Source organism: Oncorhynchus kisutch, linkage group LG15, assembly GCF_002021735.2.
Source record: "Oncorhynchus kisutch isolate 150728-3 linkage group LG15, Okis_V2, whole genome shotgun sequence".
Classification (NCBI taxonomy): domain Eukaryota; kingdom Metazoa; phylum Chordata; class Actinopteri; order Salmoniformes; family Salmonidae; genus Oncorhynchus; species Oncorhynchus kisutch.
In genome coordinates, this window is record NC_034188.2 from 27704573 (window position 1) to 27727387 (window position 22815).

Consider the following 22815-nt stretch of genomic DNA (forward strand, 5'->3'; position numbering starts at 1 on the left):
AGAGAGAGAGAGAGAATCTATGTACTCACCCACTGGGTCCAGGTCTTTGTCCTTGGGTGAAGCGCCAGTCGGCGTTAGGAGGCTTTTGCTGTGAAGAAAACACAAAATCAAATCTCTGTTTCTACATACCAACAACGGGACCATGGGACTGTGTGTCCGTCTGTCTGTCTTATGCATTACTGTTTGGGTCTCAGGCCATTCGGGCGTATGTGTATGTGTGTGTACTCTTTTTGTCTGTAGTCAGGGGGTTGAATAAAGGGCATGCATCTTCCAACCTACATGGGAGGCCATTTTGTTCTGAAATCCATGGAGCAGAAAATGTCAGTGAAGTGTACTGAGACACACACACAGAGACTGGGACACCGCTCCCAATTACAGTCACAAAACAAAATCAACTCAGGAACTAAAAGGATTTCACGGGATATGGACAGGATATGTGTCATCCTTGTTGCATTACTGGTTATACCCTTAATACAGAGCTTCAACAAGATGAAAGTCTTAGTTTATCAGATTCAGACAACACAAGATCATCGTTGATGAGATATTCCCTCAAATGTATTCACAATAGGTGACAACATCTAAAACGTGTGGTGTCTGATTCCCAGTGATAAGGACTCCATATAGCCATAGACAAGTTAACTGGTTTTGGCTGATTCACAGTGATAAGGACTCCATATAGCCAGTATATAGACAAGTGAACTGGTTGTGGCTGATTCACAGTGATAAGGACTCCATATAGCCAGTATATAGACAAGTGAACTGGTTGTGGCTGATTCACAGTGATAAGGACTCCATATAGCCAGTATATAGACAAGTTAACTGGTTTTTGCTGATTGATTCACAGTGATAAGGACTCCATATAGCCAGTATATAGACAAGTGAACTGGTTGTGGCTGATTCACAGTGATAAGGACTCTATATAGCCAGTATATAGACAAGTTAACTGGTTTTGGCTGATTCACAGTGATAAGGACTCTATATAGCCAGTATATAGACAAGTTAACTGGTTTTGGATGATTCACAGTGATAAGGACTCTATATAGACAAGTTAACGTGTTGTGGCTGATTCACAGTGATAAGGACTCTATATAGCCAGTATATAGACAAGTTAACTGGTTTTGGATGATTCACAGTGATAAGGACTCTATATAGCCAGTATATAGACAAGTGAACTGGTTGTGGCTGATTCACAGTGATAAGGACTCCATATAGCCAGTATATAGACAAGTGAACTGGTTTTGGATGATTCACAGTGATAAGGACTCTATATAGCCAGTATATAGACAAGTTAACGTGTTGTGGCTGATTCACAGTGATAAGGACTCTATATAGCCTGTATATAGACAAGTCAACTGGTTTTGGCTGATTCACAGTGATAAGGACTCTATATGGCCAGTATATAGACAAGTTAACTGGTTTTGGATGATTCACAGTGATAAGGACTCTATATAGCCAGTATATAGAAAAATTAACTGGTTTTGGCTGATTCACAGTGATAAGGACTCTATATAGCCAGTATATAGACAAGTTAACTGGTTTTGGATGATTCACAGTGATAAGGACTCTATATAGACAAGTTAACGTGTTGTGGCTGATTCACAGTGATAAGGACTCTATATAGCCAGTATATAGACAAGTTAACTGGTTTTGGATGATTCACAGTGATAAGGACTCTATATAGCCAGTATATAGACAAGTGAACTGGTTGTGGCTGATTCACAGTGATAAGGACTCCATATAGCCAGTATATAGACAAGTGAACTGGTTTTGGATGATTCACAGTGATAAGGACTCTATATAGCCAGTATATAGACAAGTTAACGTGTTGTGGCTGATTCACAGTGATAAGGACTCTATATAGCCTGTATATAGACAAGTCAACTGGTTTTGGCTGATTCACAGTGATAAGGACTCTATATAGCCAGTATATAGACAAGTTAACTGGTTTTGGATGATTCACAGTGATAAGGACTCTATATAGCCAGTATATAGAAAAGTTAACTGGTTTTGGATGATTCACAGTGATAAGGACTCTATATAGCCAGTATATAGACAAGTTAACTGGTTGTGGCTGATTCACAGTGATAAGGACTCTATATAGCCAGTATATAGACAAGTTAACTGGTTTTGGATGATTCACAGTGATAAGGACTCTATATAGACAAGTTAACGTGTTGTGGCTGATTCACAGTGATAAGGACTCTATATAGCCAGTATATAGACAAGTTAACTGGTTTTGGATGATTCACAGTGATAAGGACTCTATATAGCCAGTATATAGACAAGTGAACTGGTTTTGGATGATTCACAGTGATAAGGACTCTATATAGCCAGTATATAGACAAGTTAACGTGTTGTGGCTGATTCACAGTGATAAGGACTCTATATAGCCTGTATATAGACAAGTCAACTGGTTTTGGCTGATTCACAGTGATAAGGACTCTATATAGCCAGTATATAGACAAGTTAACTGGTTTTGGATGATTCACAGTGATAAGGACTCTATATAGCCAGTATATAGAAAAGTTAACTGGTTTTGGATGATTCACAGTGATAAGGACTCTATATAGCCAGTATATAGACAAGTTAACTGGTTTTGTCTGATTCACAGTGATAAGGACTCTATATAGCCAGTATATAGACAAGTTAACTGGTTGTGGCTGATTCACAGTGATAAGGTCTCTATATAGGCAGTATATAGACAAGTTAACTGGTTGTGGCTGATTCACAGTGATAAGGACTCTATATAGCCAGTATATAGACAAGTTAACTGGTTTTGGCTGATTCACAGTGATAAGGACTCTATATAGCCTGTATAGAGCTAAGTTAACGTGTTGTGGCTGATTCCCACCTATTTTCTCTTTCTCTCTCCCTATTTTCCCTCTTTCTCTCACTCTATTTTCCCTCTCTCTCCCTATTTTCCCTCTTTCTCTCACTCTCTATTTTCCCTCTTTCTCTCTCTCTATTTTCCCTCTCTCTCTCTCTATTTTCCCTCTTTCTCTCACTCTCTACCCTCTCTCTCCCTATTTTCCCTCTCTCTCTCTCCCTATTTTCCCTCTCTCTCTCCCTATTTTCCCTCTCTCTCCCCCTTTTTTCCCTCTCTCTCCCTATTTTCCTTCTCTCTCCCTATTTTCCCTCTCTCTCTCCCCCTATTTTCCCTCTCTCCCCCTATTTTCCCTCTCTCCCCCTATTTCCCTCTCTCTCTCTATTTTCCCTCTCTCCCCTATTTCCCTTTCTCTCTCTCTATTTCTCTTTGTCTATTTTTTCTCTCTCCCTATTTTCCCATCCCTCACTCCCTATTTCCCTCTCTATATATTTTCTCTCTCCCTCCCCATTTTCCCTCTCTCCCCCTATTTTCCCTCTCTCCCCCTATTTCCCTCTCTCTCTCTCTATTTTCCCTCTCTCCCCCTATTTCCCTTTCTCTCTCTCTATTTTCTCTTTGTCTATTTTTTCTCTCTCCCTATTTTCCCCTCCCTCACTCCCTATTTCCCTCTCTATATATTTTCTCTCTCCCTCCCCATTTTCTCTCTCTCCTCCCTATTTTCCCTCACTCTCCCTATTTTCCCTCTCTCTCTCCCTATTTCCCTCTCTCTCTGTCCCTATTTCCCCCCTCTCTCTCTCTCTCTCTCCTTATTTTCCCTGTCTCTCTCCTTATTTTCCCTCTCCCCCTATTTTCTCTCTTTCTCTCCCTATTTCCCCTCTTTCTCTCTCTACCTATTTTCCCTCTTTCTCTCTCTACATATTTTCTCTCTCTCTACCTATTTTCCCTCTTTCTCTCTCTACATATTTTCTCTCTCTCTACCTATTTTCCCTCTTTCTCTCTCTACATATTTTCTCTCTCTCTACCTATTTCCCCTCTTTCTCTCTCTACCTATTTTCCCTCTCTCTCTCTACATATTTTCTCTCTCTCTAACTATTTTCCCTATTTCTCTCGCTACATATTTTCTCTCTCTCTCCCTATTTTCCATCTCTCTCTCTCGCGCATGTTGGGCATCGAGGCAGTAAATAGACCCTTGGCTCTGTTCCAGACTCTGTCTCCTAATCAACACAGGAGGAGAAAACAGGAGAGAAGAGAAAGGCTCCCCAGAGAGAAGCCAGCACTGCTGCCAAAGATTTATCAACACAACTGTTCTACCACACTGAGACACAGAGACGGAAGAAAGAGAGAGGGGGAGGGATGGAGGGATAGAAGGAGGGAGGTAGAGACAGGGGTAGAGCAACACACTATCCAATTTCAATAACACCTTCCCCACAAACACAGAATTTACAAGCTGCCCCAAAATGCCCCACTGATTAAATATCAGTCTACCCAAGGGTCTCGTAACACAATGATACACATCACTCACATCTGTATGCAAATTCTATCCTGTCAAGGATCCTTTAAATGTATACTTGTATTGATAAGAGACTGTCAATTAAACCAAACAGAAATACCCTGGTCTCTGAACTATGAATAGGCTTCTAAATAAGACAATCATGACAGGGAGGGAAGAAAGGTGTGTAATCTAATCTTCTCCACTCATGTAGTGTGGGTATTTTGTTTCAAACGGAGAGACAGACGCACAGATGGATATTTCCCCATTTCTCTCTCTGCTGGTTTTGGCGGCAGTTGTCATGGCAGTAAGGGAGAAAAGAGAAAACGTGTTTCCTCATCTGAAAATGAACGAGGGGCCCAACATTCCAGCAGTGTGACGCTCACTGCCGACAAAACCATTCCCAGAGGTCATTCCCAGGTCTCGCCACAGGCATGTAGAATAAAGGCAAACAGATTCTGGGCTGGCGTTCCATACAGGGACACTATGTAGTGTTACTGTACTGAGGTGAGTTCACACATTTAAAGGGTCAAGTGACATTAGCAAGAGCACAACAGCTCACGTTCATTTCTATCTCTTTCAGTTTGTATGTAACGTAATAAATGTGTACTAACTTTCTGCCCCTAAAACCCAACACATAATAGTTCAAATAGGGACCGGTGCTCCAGAAAGCTGATCCAGAGTCAGTTAAAGGCAGAACCAAGAAAGTGACCAGAGAGGATCAAATCCCCTAGACTCCCTCAGTGAGAAGTTCTGCCGGCTCTGAGGCCAGATAGGGATTAGAGTTCTCCTGTTCTGATCCATAGAGACTTATCAGAATTATAGCTCCTAGCACAGAGTTACCACAGGAGTTAGAACCGTAGGTAGAGAACCTACTGCCTTACAGCCTGTTCATGTCCGTAGGATACTGTGGATGAAAACAGTCACTATAGAGGTTTAAAATCATTGAGGATTTATCTGATGTGGAGAAGGAAAATCACAGTAAGGGGTGGCTCTGGATTCAAGTGGGAAGAGACACTAATCGCTGAACATGAACGTCTGGTCTCCATCTGTCTGTCTGTCGGTCGGTCGGTCGGTCTGTCTATCTGTCGGTCGGTCGAACCAGAAAAGACAGCAGGCTTCTCTGCCGAAACACACACACACACCCTCCATTGGCATGGTTATCACACAGGCTGGACCCACCTGGTGCTTTGTGCTGTGTGAGGAAGTTACCGTTTTCAAACACACACCAAAACACACACACACACACCCAAAGCTCTTTACATTTACAGAACTGTGGCTAGACTGCACCTGGTGCTCTGTCTGAACGTGGAGGTCCCTCCAACAGTAAATAGTCAAATAACATACAGTACCAGACAGAAGTTTGGACACACCTACTCATTCCAGGGTATTTTTCCATTTGGACTATTTTCTACATTGTAGAATAATAGTGAAAACATAAATACTATGACATTTTTGACTGGTATTGTACATAGGCCATTTAACAGATGTCATGTGTGCATCAATTTGACATAAGTGGTGGTCCCGGGAACCGAACCCACTACCCTGGTGTTACAAGCTCTACCAACTGAGCTTCACAAACCCCCACACTCCCGCATAATATTATCCTAGTATTCACAATACATGCTTTTACGTTCCATTGTCCACTAAGCCATTCTGAAGACGACACTAGAGGAAAAACAGATTATTATGAATCTTAAAGCTCTAGCTGGATCCTAGTGACAGAGGCAACCATGTTGGAACCACCAGGAGGCTACGACCAGGGCAGGAGACATGAAGGGAAGACTGTTGATGAGCTTTATTCAGATGCACTGGTCCACACTGAGACACAGTCACACAGGATATGAGTCAGGGACAGAGTCAGTGAGCAATGCAGGCCTGTTGGTGGCACGTGCTGCTTCTTCATCCGTGAAACACACAGTATTTACCAACCACTCCATACCTAATCACCCCACGTGACCACACGAACACAGCTACATACTGTAGTGTCAACATGAGCGCATACACACACCCTGAATGTGGTACTTCACTTCTTGTACACAACCCCACTCCAACAGTTCCAAACACAAAGAACCTTTGATGAAGAGCTACACACTCCTATTGAAATGAGAGGAGATACGGGGACACTGAGGAGTCACTCTCTCTGTCACAATGGGACATTGGGAACTTAGGGCCCTGCTAAAATGACACACCCCTGTAGGGCTTGGAACACCTGACTATACGCTGTTCACACACACACTGATTGTGCACCCTCTGTGGCCTTGGCCCAGAGTGGGAACAAGTCCATCTGTCACTGGGGCACACGTGCGTAAAGCCATCCCTTGCTCTCTTTCTCTCCCTTAATCCTTCTCTCCTTCCATCATCCTTCGTCACTGTTCTACACGTGTCACTGTAGCATGGAGACAGATGTTACCCTGACAACAGCAGGGACAGGCAGATTCAGGGAGACAGAGATTTAGAGGGACAGAGAGACAAGGGGGGAGAGAGAGAGAGTAAAATCTGATGACAAGGTAAACAACCTGCTACCTCTGAGAGAAATGTAAGCTGTGTAACCCACCAGAGAAACAGCTGCTGTGTAACTCACCAGAGAAACAGCTGCTGTGTAACCCACCAGAGAAACAGCTGCTGTGTAACTCACCAGAGAAACGTAGGCTGTGTAACCCACCAGAGAAACAGCTGCTGTGTAACCCACCAGAGAAACAGCTGCTGTGTAACTCACCAGAGAAACAGCTGCTGTGTAACTCACCAGAGAAACAGCTGCTGTGTAACTCACCAGAGAAACAGCTGCTGTGTAACCCACCAAAGAAACAGCTGCTGTGTAACTCACCAGAGAAACAGCTGCTGTGTAACTCAACAGAGAAACAGCTGCTGTGTAACCCACCAAAGAAACGTAAGCTGTGTAACACACCAGAGAAACAGCTGCTGTGTAACCCACCAGAGAAACAGCTGCTGTGTAACCCACCAGAGAAACGGCTGCTGTGTAACCCACCAGAGAAACGGCTGCTGTGTAACCCACCAGAGAAACGTAGGCTGTGTAACCCACCAGAGAAACAGCTGCTGTGTAACCCACCAGAGAAATGTAAGCTGTGTAACCCACCAGAGAAACAGCTGCTGTGTAACTCACCAGAGAAACAGCTGCTGTGTAACTCACCAGAGAAACAGCTGCTGTGTAACTCACCAGAGAAACAGCTGCTGTGTAACTCACCAGAGAATCAGCTGCTGTGTAACTCACCAGAGAATCAGCTGCTGTGTAACTCACCAGAGAATCAGCTGCTGTGTAACTCACCAGAGAAACAGCTGCTGTGTAACTCACCAGAGAAACAGCTGCTGTTTAACTCACCAGAGAAATGTAAGCTCTGAAACCCACCAGAGAAATGTAAGCTGTGTAACCCACCAGAGAAACAGCTGCTGTGTAACTCACCAGAGAATCAGCTGCTGTGTAACTCACCAGAGAAACAGCTGCTGTTTAACTCACCAGAGAAACGTAGGCTGTGTAACCCACCAGAGAAACAGCTGCTGTGTAACCCACCAGAGAAACGTAAGCTGTGTAACTCACCAGAGAAACAGCTGCTGTGTAACCCACCAGAGAAACAGCTGCTGTGTAACTCACCAGAAAAACAGCTGCTGTGTAACCCACCAGAGAAACAGCTGCTGTGTAACTCACCAGAGAAACAGCTGCTGTGTAACTCACCAGAGAAACAGCTGCTGTGTAACCCACCAGAGAAACAGCTGCTGTGTAACTCACCAGAGAAAAAGCTGCTATGTAACCCACCAGAGAAACAGCTGCTATGTAACCCACCAGAGAAACGTAAGCTATGTAACTCACCAGAGAAACAGCTGCTATGTAACCCACCAGAGAAACAGCTGCTATGTAACCCACCAGAGAAACAGCTGCTGTGTAACCCACCAGAGAAACGTAAGCTGTGTAACCCACCAGAGAAACGTAAGCTATGTCACCCACCAGAGAAACGTAAGCTGTGTAACCCACCAGAGAAACAGCTGCTATGTAACCCACCAGAGAAACGTACGCTATGTAATCCACCAGAGAAACGTAAGCTATGTAACCCACCAGAGAAGCGTAAGCTGTGTAACCCACCTGAGAAACATAAGCTGTGTAACCCACCAGAGAAACGTAAGCTGTGTAACTCACCAGTGAAACAGCTGCTATGTAACTCACCAGAGAAACAGCTGCTGTGTAACTCACCAGAGAAACAGCTGCTATGTAACCCACCAGAGAAACAGCTGCTATGTAACCCACCAGAGAAACAGCTGCTATGTATCCCACCAGAGAAACGTAAGCTGTGTAACCCAGCAGAGAAACAGCTGCTATGTAACCCAGCAGAGAATCAGCTGCTATGTAACCCACCAGAGAAACAGCTGCTATGTAACCCAGCAGAGAAACAGCTGCTGTGTAACCCACCAGAGAAACAGCTGCTATGTAACCCACCAGAGAAACAGCTGCTATGTAACCCACCAGAGAAACAGCTGCTATGTAACCCACCAGAGAAACGTAAGCTGTGTAACCCACCAGAGAAACAGCTGCTGTGTAACCCACCAGAGAAACGTAAACTGTGTAACCCACCAGAGAAACATAAGCTATGTAACCCACCAGAGAAACGTAAGCTGTGTAACCCACCAGAGAAACAGTTGCTATGTAACCCACCAGAGAAACATAAGCTATGTAACCCACCAGAGAAACATAAGCTATGTAACCCACCAGAGAAACAGCTGCTGTGTAACCCACCAGAGAAACATAAGCTGTGTAACTCACCAGAGAAACAGCTGTTATGTAACCCACCAGAGAAACATAAGCTGTGTAACCCACCAGAGAAACAGCTGCTGTGTAACCCACCAGAGAAACGTAAGCTGTGTAACCCACCAGAGAAACGTACGCTGTGTAACCCACCAGAGAATCAGCTGCTGTGTAACCCACCAGAGAAACAGCTGCTGTGTAACTCACCAGAGAAACAGCTGCTGTGTAACCCACCAGAGAAACAGCTGCTATGTAACCCACCAGAGAAACGTAAGCTATGTAACCCACCAGATAATCCTAAACTGTGGAACCCACCAGAGAAACGTAGGCTGTGTAACCCACCTGAGAAACAGCTGCTGTGTAACTCACCAGAGAAACGTAGGCTGTGTAAGTCACCAGAGAAACAGCTGCTGTGTAACCCACCAGAGAAACATAAGCTGTGTAACCCACCAGAAAAACAGCTGCTGTGTAACCCACCAGAGAAACAGCTGCTATGTAACTCACCAGATAAACAGCTGCTGTGTAACTCACCAGAGAAACAGCTGCTGTGTAACTCACCAGAGAAACAGCTGCTGTGTAACTCACCAGAGAAACAGCTGCTGTGTAACTCACCAGAGAAACAGTTGCTGTGTAACTCACCAGAGAAACAGCTGCTGTGTAACTCACCAGAGAAACAGCTGCTGTGTAACTCACCAGAGAAACAGCTGCTGTGTAACTCACCAGATAAACGTAAGCTGTGTAACCCACCAGAGAAACAGCTGCTATGTAACCCACCAGAGAAACGTAAGCTGTGTAACCCACCAGAGAAACGTAAGCTGTGTAACCCACAAGAGAAACAGCTGCTGTATAACCCACCAGAGAAACGTAAGCTGTGTAACTCACCAGAGAATCAGCTGCTGTGTAACCCACCAGAGAAACAGCTGCTGTGTAACTCACCAGAGAAACAGCTGCTGTGTAACCCACCAGAGAAACAGCTGCTGTGTAACCCACCAGAGAAACGTAAGCTATGTAACCCACCAGATAATCCTAAACTGTGGAACCCACCAGAGAAACGTAGGCTATGTAACCCACCAGAGAAACAGCTGCTGTGTAACCCAACAGAGAAACATAAGCTGTGTAACCCACCAGAGAAACAGCTGCTGTGTAACTCAGAGAAACAGCTGCTGTGTAACTCACCAGAGAAACAGCTGCTGTGTAACTCACCAGAGAAACAGCTGCTGTGTAACTCACCAGAGAAACAGCTGCTGTGTAACTCACCAGATAAACAGCTGCTGTGTAACTCACCAGATAAACGTAAGCTATGTAACCCACCAGAGAAACAGCTGCTGTGTAACCCAACAGAGAAACGTAAGCTATGTAACCCACCAGAGAAACAGCTGCTGTGTAACCCAACAGAGAAACATAAGCTGTGTAACCCACCAGAGAAACAGCTGCTGTGTAACTCAGAGAAACAGCTGCTGTGTAACTCACCAGAGAAACAGCTGCTGTGTAACTCACCAGAGAAACAGCTGCTGTGTAACTCACCAGAGAAACAGCTGCTGTGTAACTCACCAGAGAAACAGCTGCTGTGTAACTCACCAGAGAAACAGCTGCTGTGTAACTCACCAGATAAACAGCTGCTGTGTAACTCACCAGATAAACAGCTGCTGTGTAACTCACCAGATAAACAGCTGCTGTGTAACCCACCAGAGAAACATAAGCTGTGTAACTCACCAGAGAAACAGCTGCTTTGTAACTCACCAGAGAAACAGCTGCTGTGTAACCCACCAGAGAAACAGCTGCTGTGTAACTCAGAGAAACAGCTGCTGTGTAACTCACCAGAGAAACAGCTGCTGTGTAACTCACCAGAGAAACAGCTGCTGTGTAACTCACCAGATAAACAGCTGCTGTGTAACCCACCAGAGAAACAGCTGCTGTGTAACCCACCAGAGAAACGTAAGCTGTGTAACCCACCAGAGAAACAGCTGCTGTGTAACCCACCAGAGAAACAGCTGCTATGTAACCCACCAGAGAAACGTAAGCTGTGTAACCCACCAGAGAAACAGCTGCTATGTAACCCACCAGAGAAACAGCTGCTGTGTAACCCACCAGAGAAACAGCTGCTGTGTAACCCACCAGAGAAACAGCTGCTATGTAACCCACCAGAGAAACAGCTGCTGTGTAACTCACCAGAGAAACAGCTGCTGTGTAACTCACCAGAGAAACAGCTGCTGTGTAACTCACCAGAGAAACAGCTGCTGTGTAACTCACCAGATAAACAGCTGCTGTGTAACTCACCAGATAAACGTAAGCTATGTAACCCACCAGAGAAACAGCTGCTGTGTAACCCAACAGAGAAACGTAAGCTATGTAACCCACCAGAGAAACAGCTGCTGTGTAACCCAACAGAGAAACATAAGCTGTGTAACCCACCAGAGAAACAGCTGCTGTGTAACTCAGAGAAACAGCTGCTGTGTAACTCACCAGAGAAACAGCTGCTGTGTAACTCACCAGAGAAACAGTTGCTGTGTAACTCACCAGAGAAACAGCTGCTGTGTAACTCACCAGAGAAACAGCTGCTGTGTAACTCACCAGAGAAACAGCTGCTGTGTAACTCACCAGATAAACAGCTGCTGTGTAACTCACCAGATAAACAGCTGCTGTGTAACTCACCAGATAAACAGCTGCTGTGTAACCCACCAGAGAAACATAAGCTGTGTAACTCACCAGAGAAACAGCTGCTGTGTAACTCACCAGAGAAACAGCTGCTGTGTAACCCACCAGAGAAACAGCTGCTGTGTAACTCAGAGAAACAGCTGCTGTGTAACTCACCAGAGAAACAGCTGCTGTGTAACTCACCAGAGAAACAGCTGCTGTGTAACTCACCAGAGAAACAGCTGCTGTGTAACTCACCAGATAAACAGCTGCTGTGTAACTCACCAGATAAACAGCTGCTGTGTAACTCACCAGATAAACAGCTGCTGTGTAACTCACCAGATAAACAGCTGCTGTGTAACTCACCAGATAAACAGCTGCTGTGTAACTCACCAGATAAACAGCTGCTGTGTAACTCACCAGATAAACAGCTGCTGTGTAACCCACCAGAGAAACAGCTGCTGTGTAACCCACCAGAGAAACGTAAGCTGTGTAACCCACCAGAGAAACAGCTGCTGTGTAACCCACCAGAGAAACAGCTGCTATGTAACCCACCAGAGAAACGTAAGCTGTGTAACCCACCAGAGAAACAGCTGCTATGTAACCCACCAGAGAAACAGCTGCTGTGTAACCCACCAGAGAAACAGCTGCTGTGTAACCCACCAGAGAAACAGCTGCTATGTAACCCACCAGAGAAACAGCTGCTGTGTAACTCACCAGAGAAACAGCTGCTGTGTAACTCACCAGAGAAACAGCTGCTGTGTAACTCACCAGAGAAACAGCTGCTGTGTAACTCACCAGAGAAACAGCTGCTGTGTAACTCACCAGATAAACAGCTGCTGTGTAACTCACCAGATAAACAGCTGCTGTGTAACTCACCAGATAAACAGCTGCTGTGTAACCCACCAGAGAAACATAAGCTGTGTAACTCACCAGAGAAACAGCTGCTGTGTAACTCACCAGAGAAACAGCTGCTGTGTAACCCACCAGAGAAACAGCTGCTGTGTAACTCAGAGAAACAGCTGCTGTGTAACTCACCAGAGAAACAGCTGCTGTGTAACTCACCAGAGAAACAGCTGCTGTGTAACTCACCAGAGAAACAGCTGCTGTGTAACTCACCAGAGAAACAGCTGCTGTGTAACTCACCAGAGAAACAGCTGCTGTGTAACTCACCAGATAAACAGCTGCTGTGTAACTCACCAGATAAACAGCTGCTGTGTAACTCACCAGATAAACAGCTGCTGTGTAACTCACCAGATAAACAGCTGCTGTGTAACCCACCAGAGAAACAGCTGCTGTGTAACCCACCAGAGAAACGTAAGCTGTGTAACCCACCAGAGAAACAGCTGCTGTGTAACCCACCAGAGAAACAGCTGCTATGTAACCCACCAGAGAAACGTAAGCTGTGTAACCCACCAGAGAAACAGCTGCTATGTAACCCACCAGAGAAACGTAAGCTGTGTAACCCACCAGAGAAACAGCTGCTATGTAACCCACCAGAGAAACAGCTGCTGTGTAACCCACCAGAGAAACAGCTGCTGTGTAACCCACCAGAGAAACAGCTGCTATGTAACCCACCAGAGAAACAGCTGCTATGTAACTCACCAGAGAAACAGCTGCTATGTAACCCACCAGAGAAACAGCTGCTATGTAACCCACCAGAGAAACGTAAGCTGTGTAACTCACCAGAGAAACAGCTGCTGTGTAACCCACCAGATAAACAGCTGCTATGTAACCCACAAGAGAAACAGCTGCTGTGTAACCCACCAGAGAAACAGCTGCTGTGTAACCCACCAGAGAAACAGCTGCTGTGTAACCCACCAGAGAAACAGCTGCTATGTAACCCACCAGAGAAACGTAAGCTGTGTAACCCACCAGAGAAACAGCTGCTATGTAACCCACCAGAGAAACAGCTGCTATGTAACCCACCAGAGAAACAGCTGCTGTGTAACCCACCAGAGAAACAGCTGCTATGTAACCCACCAGAGAAACAGATGCTATGTAACCCACCAGAGAAACAGCTGCTATGTAACTCACCAGAGAAACAGCTGCTGTGTAACCCACCAGAGAAACATAAGCTATGTAACCCACCAGAGAAACAGCTGCTGTGTAACTCACCAGAGAAACAGCTGCTGTGTAACCCACCAGAGAAACAGCTGCTGTGTAACCCACCAGAGAAACGTAAGCTGTGTAACCCACCAGAGAAACATAAGCTGTGTAACTCACCAGAGAAATATTAAAACTAAAACTAAACCACACCACCACCCACTGACCTCTTTCTGTGGGGACTTTACTAAAACTATAATCACTGGTTAGGCTAAATTAAAAAAGGATAAAAAAATGTACATTTGGGAAAGAGGCCACAGTCTCTCCACATGAATCATCAAAACTAGAGCACAGGCAGCCATCTTGGAAACCCAGCGCTACATAGTGAGTCAGGAACAGAGAGGAGTCCTCTGTATACTGTATGTGGACAGATTTAACGGAATATACCTTTCCATCCACACCCCGAGAACATAGAGTGGAATGGTATTCTTAACAAGTGCTCTGGGAATGAGGTTTGGGAATGTTTGGCCAGAGCTGCTGCCACAGGCGTACAGACGTCCACACAGGGCGAAGCCATGGTTGTCTTGGTGTCAGAGGCATGGAACCAATCAAGGTTCAGAGGACAACAGGAAGTGAGAGGTCGAGCGCTGACTCTGGAATTCCTGTTTTTCAGCTTCTGCTTTACTCTTTGACTGATTCACCCCCTCTTCTCCCTTTCCTTCCCTCTGTTCCATCCTCCCCCTCTCCCTCACGCCCCTCTCTCTTCCGCTCTCGGTCATCCTGTTCCCTTCCACTTCCTATCTTACTATTCCGTTACTCTATTTCCATCTGTCGTTACTCTCCTCCTCTCTACTCTAAACCTTCCCCTCTATGTCCCTCCAATCTCTGCCTTCCAATCCATCCATTCCCTCTCTCCATCCAATCCCTGCCCTCCAATCCATCCATTCCCTCTCTCCCTCATTCTCTCACAGCACAGTGCTTCACTGCTGATCTTGTTTAGTAATTGGAAGTCAGAAAGAGAGAGAGACTGCATTTCCTAGTCTTGGGTCAGATGAAATATTAAATCTCTCCTCTTCTCCTTCATATCCTCCTCTAGCTGGATGACACAGTAAGGAATGCCCTGTCACCACGTCCTAAGGAGAAGGAGGAGGCTCAACAACACTAGTCTTTAGGAGAAATACTGCATTGTTACGTGACTTAGTCAATCTAGGTGAGCAGGCTCAAGACTGGATGTTAAAAATAGTATTAGAACCATGATTTGAATTCTCCTTTCAATATGGTAGACAACCATCTTTGGATAAAACCTTCACCGCCACTGGTTATAACCTAGTCCTTATAGACCTCAAATGACATTGAACAAGTGATTTTTCAGAAACACCTGTGATATGGCTAATAGAGTTATCTCACCAATACCCTGCCTTCTGCCCCCTGGTGCCCTCACCTCATTGGCTGAGTTCATTAGGTGCTTCCTGTTGAGTGTCATACTGAGTGTGTTGTTATGGCTCATCATGGGTGTCTTAACAAACATAAAGTCACTGCGGCTGGAGGTGGTGGAGTAGCAGGGTCTGTAGGTCCGTGTTCCTGGGGGGTCTTGAGCCCCTCCCACCACCTCCATGTAACGGATGGGTCCGTCTGTGTTGAGCTGCAGGTGGAGGTCCTTGTGGGGCCTCTGATGGTAGACCCCGCTGGGCCGGTAATGGCTGTAGCAGCAGCCTGTCCCTCCATGGTCGCTGCGGTGGCGGAGGCATCGGACCATGATGATGAAGAAGGTGAGGAAGGACATGGCCGAGACGCAGGCCAGTGAGATGATGAGGTACAGGGTGATGTCAGACATCCCAGTCCGCTGCATCCCCGACGTCTTCCGGTTGTCCATGGCGGTGTCACTGGCGCCCTTCTCCTCCACTGTTACCGTAATGGCCACAGTGGTGGAGAGAGTAGGTTCGCCGTTGTCCTGGACGACCACAGTGATGTCATAGGCGGAGCCACCCTCCTCCTCGGCTAGCTTGCGAGTGGTGCGGAGCTCGCCGGTGTGCGGGGTGATGAGGAACAGAGCAGCATGAGGCCCGGGGGCGATGGAGTAGAACAACCAGGCGTTATGACCGCTATCGGGATCCACCCCAACCAGTTTATTAATGAGGTGCCCTGGCCCAGCTGACAGTGGAACACTGAGCTGCAGCCCCGCATCCTGGGGGAAGGGGGGGTACACGATGAGGGGCGCATTGTCGTTAAGATCTACTATGAACACATGCACGGTGACGTTGGTGGTCCGAGGTGGCGCCCCGGCGTCTCGAGCCTGTACCTCAATGCGGAAGGCGCTGAGGGTTTCATGGTCCAGGGAGTGCATGCTATAGATGTGGCCAGTCTCTGGGTTGATGTAGACATAGGAGGAGATGTGCGAGCCCTGGACCATGCTGGGCAGGATGGAAAAGGAGACGCGGGCATTTTCCCCTATGTCCGGGTCAGAGGCCACCACCATGGCGATTGGGGTGCTGGGGGCATTGTTCTCGGGGACGTCCACTGAGTAAGAGGCCTGGGAGAATGACGGAGCGTTGTCATTCACGTCTGACAGCTTGACCACGAAGGTCGTACATGACGACAGGGGAGGGGATCCAGCGTCGGTCGCCATGATGACCACAGTGTAATCAGCCATGGTCTCTCTGTCCAGGTTGCCGTCGGTGATGAGGTTGTAGTGCTCTCCAAAGGCGGAGTTGAGTTTGAAGGGCAGACCAGACTGGACCTTCAATGTTACCTTGCCGTTCTTACCAGAGTCCAGGTCCCTTGCGCTGATGAGGGCGATAACTGTGCCCAGTGCTGCGTCCTCCTGGATAGGACTGGTCAGTGACGTCAACATCACCTCCGGAGAGTTATCATTCACGTCAGTGACTTCAACTTTGATGTTACAGGATGCTTCCATGGCGGGGGTTCCCCCATCCCTGGCCAGCACAGTGACGTAATACTCATTCGCTGTCTCGTAATCCACGTGACCATTCACACGGACCTCACCGGTTTTCGAATCCACGCTGAATAGCTTGAGCACCCGGTCCGGCGTGTATTTACTAAACAGGAAGGAGATCTCCCCGTTCTGAGCATAATCCGCGTCGGTTGCGTTCAGTTTCGTTACTAAAGTGCCCTTTTCAACATTCTCCAACACGCTAACTTTTTAATCGACATGTCAAAGACGGGCGCGTTGTCATTGACGTCCAGAATTGTAATGAGTAGAAGAGTGGAGCCAGACTTCTCTGGCTGTCCCCCGTCTAGGGCAGTAAGCAACAGGCGAAACGAGGCCTGCGTCTCCCTATCCAAAGCCTTCACTAAAACTAACTCCGGGAACTTATCCCCGTCACTTTTCGTTTCCACATTCAAAACAAAGCGGTCGTTGGATGCGAGGTGATACGTACGCAGAGAGTTGATACCCACATCTGGATCGTGCGCACTCTCCAGACGGAACCGGGTGCCCGGCGCGGCCGCCTCTGATATCTCCAAGGAAATATTATTAGTGGAAAACTGCGGCGCATTGTCATTCACATCCACAATATCCACAAGAACACGATGTATTGCTAAAGGGTCCTCTAGTACAATCTCAACATGCAGTGAACATGTTGCACTTAATTCGCACATGTGTTCCCTGTCAATTGTCTGTCTAATAATAAAATCCCCAGTCGCCTGGTTCACCTCGAAGTACTGCGCGTTAGATTCCGAGACCACCCGCAATTTTCTCTGAATTATCATTTGAACAGTGAGACCCAAATCTTTAACGATATTCCCGACCACAGCCCCCGGACTGAGCTCTTCTGACACCGAGTAACTAAGCTGGGCGGTCGCGCCCATGAGGCAAGCCAGGGAAAACCATAGCCTCAGCACGGGCCACCCTCCGCAATGCTTCCTCTGTCTGGATTCCATTATGAGAGGGGTCCGGGGGATGGAAAAGTTAAAAGTTCCTCTTTACCTTAACTAATCCATAGTTTCGTGAAAACAACGGTACCAGGCTGTTGGTAAACACTTCCGCTTAAGAAAAAGTGCGGTGGAAAGTTTATAAGTAATCATGACGCCGTTATTCTATATGTAAAATAAAGAGTAAAGGTAAAACTGCTTGAAGGCTCGGCTAAAACTCTCCCCAGTCTGTCTCCTCTGCTCCGCTCCTCTTAGGGCGGGGACACAAATACCCGTTTCCTATTGGCCGAGCACCCGGGACTTGCTCCCCATACAGAAAGAACTCTTTCACAAAGCGGAGAGAGTGAAAACGTTTTAGAGGCACTTCTTTTGCACTAACAACCAAGTTACCGACACGTTACAGGCGAAATCCATTATTGTTTTAAGCTAAACAACTCAATGCACAACAGAAAGGCAAAGGGAAGCGTAAAAGCAAATTATTGAGTTTGTTTTTTAAAGAAAGTGACTTATGCCTTTTCCAAAGGCATGCTGCACAGACCGAAACAAAAAGGGTGGGTATGAACCACAACTGTAAGTATGAACTTGTTGTTATGTTTTGTCAACGAGAGGAACTTATTCCACTGAATATAGGCAACGTTAAAAGGGAAGTGATGAACTGATGGTCAAATTGCAATTATAGATTTAGCCGCAAGGTGGCATGTTTCCAAAGCGTTTCCATTTCAGACGTGTTGATAACGCTTGAATCATACACCATTATGTAACCTAGACTCGTCTTGGTAAGGAGGCAGCAATGTCATTGATGACAAATACAACGAGCATTGGCCTACTTACAACAGCTGTGTTGTAACAGGCCTACTACAACAGTTAATAAATGGCATATGCACTTATTTACATTTACATTTTAGTAATTTAGCAGACGCCATTATCCAGAGGGATTTACAGTTAGATTACAAAAGTCACTTATCGTTTGATCCGGTGAAAATTAGTAGGCCTACGGTACTGACAAAATACTTTAATGAGAAATTACAGTGCTATGATATAGGCCTAAAGAAATCCATATAATTCACTGGTATGCTAAATGAGGTAATCAACGAAAGAGGGTTTAATAACTATTAACACAATTTGTCCGGTGTAAATTCATGTTTTGAAAAATCATAATTGTCTTCATCATTTTCGTTATGAAGAAAATATTTTACATGAAACCACAAGCCTACATTTTTTATGTAGTTGATAAGTGTTTACAATTAATTATTTTTCTGAACTACTCGACAACCATATATGACATGCAGGTTAAGATATCATCCATTCTCATAGGCTACAACGTTGAGGTGAATGTGCATACCGGTAAGCATGATTTGGCGCTAATACTATATAATATTAGGCCGACATTGTTATATCATAAAGTGCACCCTGGACAATTAAACGTCACAATACAGTTCATCATACACTCTCAGGGTGTGATGTCATAACTGATGGTGGATCTTCACTTACGGATTATGACATCATAGGCTACATGAAAAATTAACTCTGAATTCTCATGATAGGACGTCATAAAGCACTAGAGTCAGGAATATTATTCGTCACAATGCTGTTGTTTACTGCTCACCTGCTGGCTCTCAAAGGTCCAGGCGCTGTCGGGTAAAGACGCGTCTAGAACGTTGATCATCTCTTTAAAGTCAGTGGTGCTGCTGGGCTTAACGAAGGTGAAATCACTGAACTCTGACATGGGAGAGAGACAGGACCTGAAGGACTGACTCTGAGACAACATGTCCCCTCCCAGGACCTCTACGTACTTAATAGGCCCGTCAGTGTTGAGCTGGATCTGCAGGTTTCTATTGGGGTTATTGTAGCCGTCCAAATCGTCCAGTCTCATGCAGCAACTACCGCTGCTCCTGCTGTTTCTAACGCACTTGACCGCTAACATGACAAAAGTCACCAGAGACAGCATGGACACCGAGGCCAGAGAGAGGATCAAATACAGGGTGATTCTCCCGCTTTTCTTGCCGGGCTCTGGCGCTTTCTGTCGGAGGTCCAAGATGGGTTCTTGGAGCCCGTCCTCTACCAGTATGGCCACTGTGACCGTGGAAGACTGTACCGGTTCCCCGTCGTCCTTTATCTCTATAAGCAGCCTCTGAGAGGAGTCGTCCTGCTCGGACACAGCGCGTTTAGTCCTTACTTCCCCTGTGTAAAGATTGACATTGAACAGAGACGCATCTGTGGCCTCCGCCAGTTTATACGAGATCCAGGCGTTATGACCCGAGTCTGCGTCCACGGCCGTTACCTTAGTAACCAGGTGGCCTGCTTTAGAAGAGCGGGGCATCTTCTGGTGAGAGAGCGAGCCCAGGGCAGTGGAGGGGTAAATAACAGCGGGGGCATTGTCGTTCTGGTCCAGGATAAAAACTTGAACAGTGGCGTTGCTGCTCAGAGACGGAGAGCCGTGGTCCTTTGCCTGCACCAGAATCTGAAACACCTTCAGTGCCTCATAGTCAAACGAGTGCATGCTGTAGATGCTGCCGTTATCAGAGTTCATATAAACATAGGAGGAGACAGACACGCCCTGCACTTTGGAGTCTAGGATGGAGTAAGAGATTTTGGCATTATCCCCGAAATCCAGGTCAGATGCAGATACTGAGGAGAGCATGGAGCCTGGTAGTCCATTCTCTTTTAAATAGACATCATAGGAGGACTGAGTGAATTTAGGGGAGTTGTCGTTGACATCAATGATACTGACAGGTATAGTTTTCTTGGTAGTCAGGGGAGGGGAGCCCGAATCAGTGGCTGTTATCTCAATTTTATACTCTGAGAAGCTCTCTCGGTCTAAAACACCACTGGTGACTAGTGCGTAATTATTAGAAAATGACGGTTTCAGTTTGAAAGGATAGTCTCGCGGGAGCTCTAACGTTACGTTACCGTTATTCCCGGAGTCTAGGTCCCGGGCACTGATCAAAGCCACTACTGTGCCACTGGGTGCGTCTTCGCGCACAGGGCTCGGTTTAGAGGTGAGGACGATTTCAGGAGAGTTGTCATTAACGTCTACGACTTCTACCTGCACACTACAATGTCCCTCCATTTTAGGGGTGCCTTTGTCTTTCGCGCTGATGTCAATTTCAAAATTTACAGCACTCTCGAAATCTAATTCCCCCTTTAAAAATAATTTCCCGGTCATAGGATCAATCTCAAATACAGACAGCACGGAATCAGGTGTATGCACACCGAACGAATAATCTACCTCCCCATTTTGGCCCTCGTCGATGTCTGTCGCTTTAGGTTGTAGTATTAGAGTACCCTTCGCGCTACTTTCACTTACATAAACTTTATACACAGTTTTTTCAAAAACGGGAATATTGTCATTATTATCAAGTACTGTAATTGTTATTTGTGCCGTTCCGGATCTTATGGGATTACCCCCATCAAGCGCTGTCAATAATAGCTGATGGAAAACCTTTTTCTCTCTGTCCAGAGGTTTTGCCAAAACCAGTTCTGGCACTTTTCTTCCACCAGTGATTTCTTTTAATTTTAAAGTAAAACATTCGTCTTTACTAAGAGTATATGATTTTAGAGAATTACTTCCAACATCTGGGTCTTGTGCGCTTTCTAATGGAAAACGTACACCTGCTGCAGTAGATTCAGCTATCTCTAATGTATGTTGTTTTGAAGGAAAACTAGGGGAGTTGTCATTCATATCTTGTATTTCTACCTCAACACGATATAGTTGTAACGGGTTCTCAATAACAACCTGCAGAGGTAGAACGCAGCTGGCGCTTTGTCCGCATAAAGTCTCTCTGTCTATTCTCTCATTGACGACCAGCTCGCCCTTCCCCGCATCCACACTGAAGTACTGCTTACCAGCCTCAGAGGCGACACGCAGTTTACGGTCAAAAATCTCAGATAGTCCCAAACCCAGATCTTTGGCTAGATTTCCTACCACAGAGCCCTGTTTCAGTTCCTCCGGGATGGTGTAGCGAGTCTGTCCGTCTATTGTACTCCACAAGAGAAATAAATGATGCCACCAAAGAGCCAGCCATCTCCAGTCTCGGTATCCCATTCTCTTTGTCATTCCTGATCCGTTACAGCACAATTCCTAATTAAATAAATACTGTCCAGAACAAAGAGTGTCATATCAAAACATCTCCAGAATGTATATTCCATTCAGCAATTTTCCCATAAATGTTTTACCACGACATGGACGTTGTGTTTGGAGTATGTAGTCTTTACGTGTATGGAAGCGCATCCCCCTCTCTCCTCCAGCTCGGAGTATTGTAAGGGTTACGTTGCTGAGGCTGGGGGAGGGGGTAGATCTCTTTGGACAGTTCTGCACACTATTGGTGCACAGTGTACATCTCTAACACCCAATGAGGGGCCACCAGTACAGACCTCTTAAAGTCACAGCAGTCACACTACCCACGCGCTCTAACACCCACTGACAGCACACAGAGAGAGTCCCATTAGCCCCTGCAATAATATACTGTTCATGTTGATGTACAACATCCTATGGGCAGCCAAGAGGTAAGCCTATGACTCAGAATGTGTAAAGGTGTAAACCAGGATGGAAAATAAAATACCCTATTGCTCACAGACTTCATCCCAAACAGTCTTTCTAAAAAGAGCCCAAGTGGAAGGAAACACCTTTTTTTTTTACTACTAAGTTTATATAAACTATCAAATGAGCTGCAATCAATCATAAAAATACCAGCAATTGTACAATTTAAAAATGTTCAACAACTGTAAATGTATTTCTCTGTTAGACTGCCATGAGCCCACAGAATCACACCGTTGATTCCGAGGTGGTGTTAATCAGGGTCACAACAGAACTACCACCACGTTTAACACCCACAGAAACATTATCACTCAGAGTCACTGATGATTATGACCAGGGGATTCCTGTGGTTTTCTAACCATCCATTGAAGATGGCTGCCTACGTCAGCAGTTCAATTAAGAGTAACCGGCTGATAATATGTTTTACATAATTGTATTATGAAAAACTGAAACCATGATTTCGATTCATATTAATGTAAGGTTCCGTGGCAGAGTTTTTCACTGCACCTACTTCCTCTAATACATGACGAATACTGAGCATAAACTATGCGCTAGCCACACAATATTCTTATTCTATCTAAACAACCACCCCAAACAACAAGCTATGATTTATGGAATGAAAGACACCAGTGGAGGTTATT

At 45.8% G+C, this 22815-nt stretch overlaps 1 pseudogene across 1 annotated transcript in view; it reads right to left on the reverse strand.

The window, feature by feature from the left end:
* LOC109878412 (protocadherin gamma-C5-like) overlaps positions 1-17880 on the reverse strand; it is a 30026-nt pseudogene extending 12146 nt beyond the window's left edge. Inside the window, exons 1-2 of the transcript XR_004203007.1 lie at positions 15188-17880; positions 30-88 (exon numbers count right to left, since the gene is read on the reverse strand). The product of XR_004203007.1 is annotated as a protocadherin gamma-C5-like (transcript). The remainder of the gene's footprint in view (positions 1-29; positions 89-15187) is intronic.
* Between the last annotated feature and the right edge of the window lie 4935 nt (positions 17881-22815).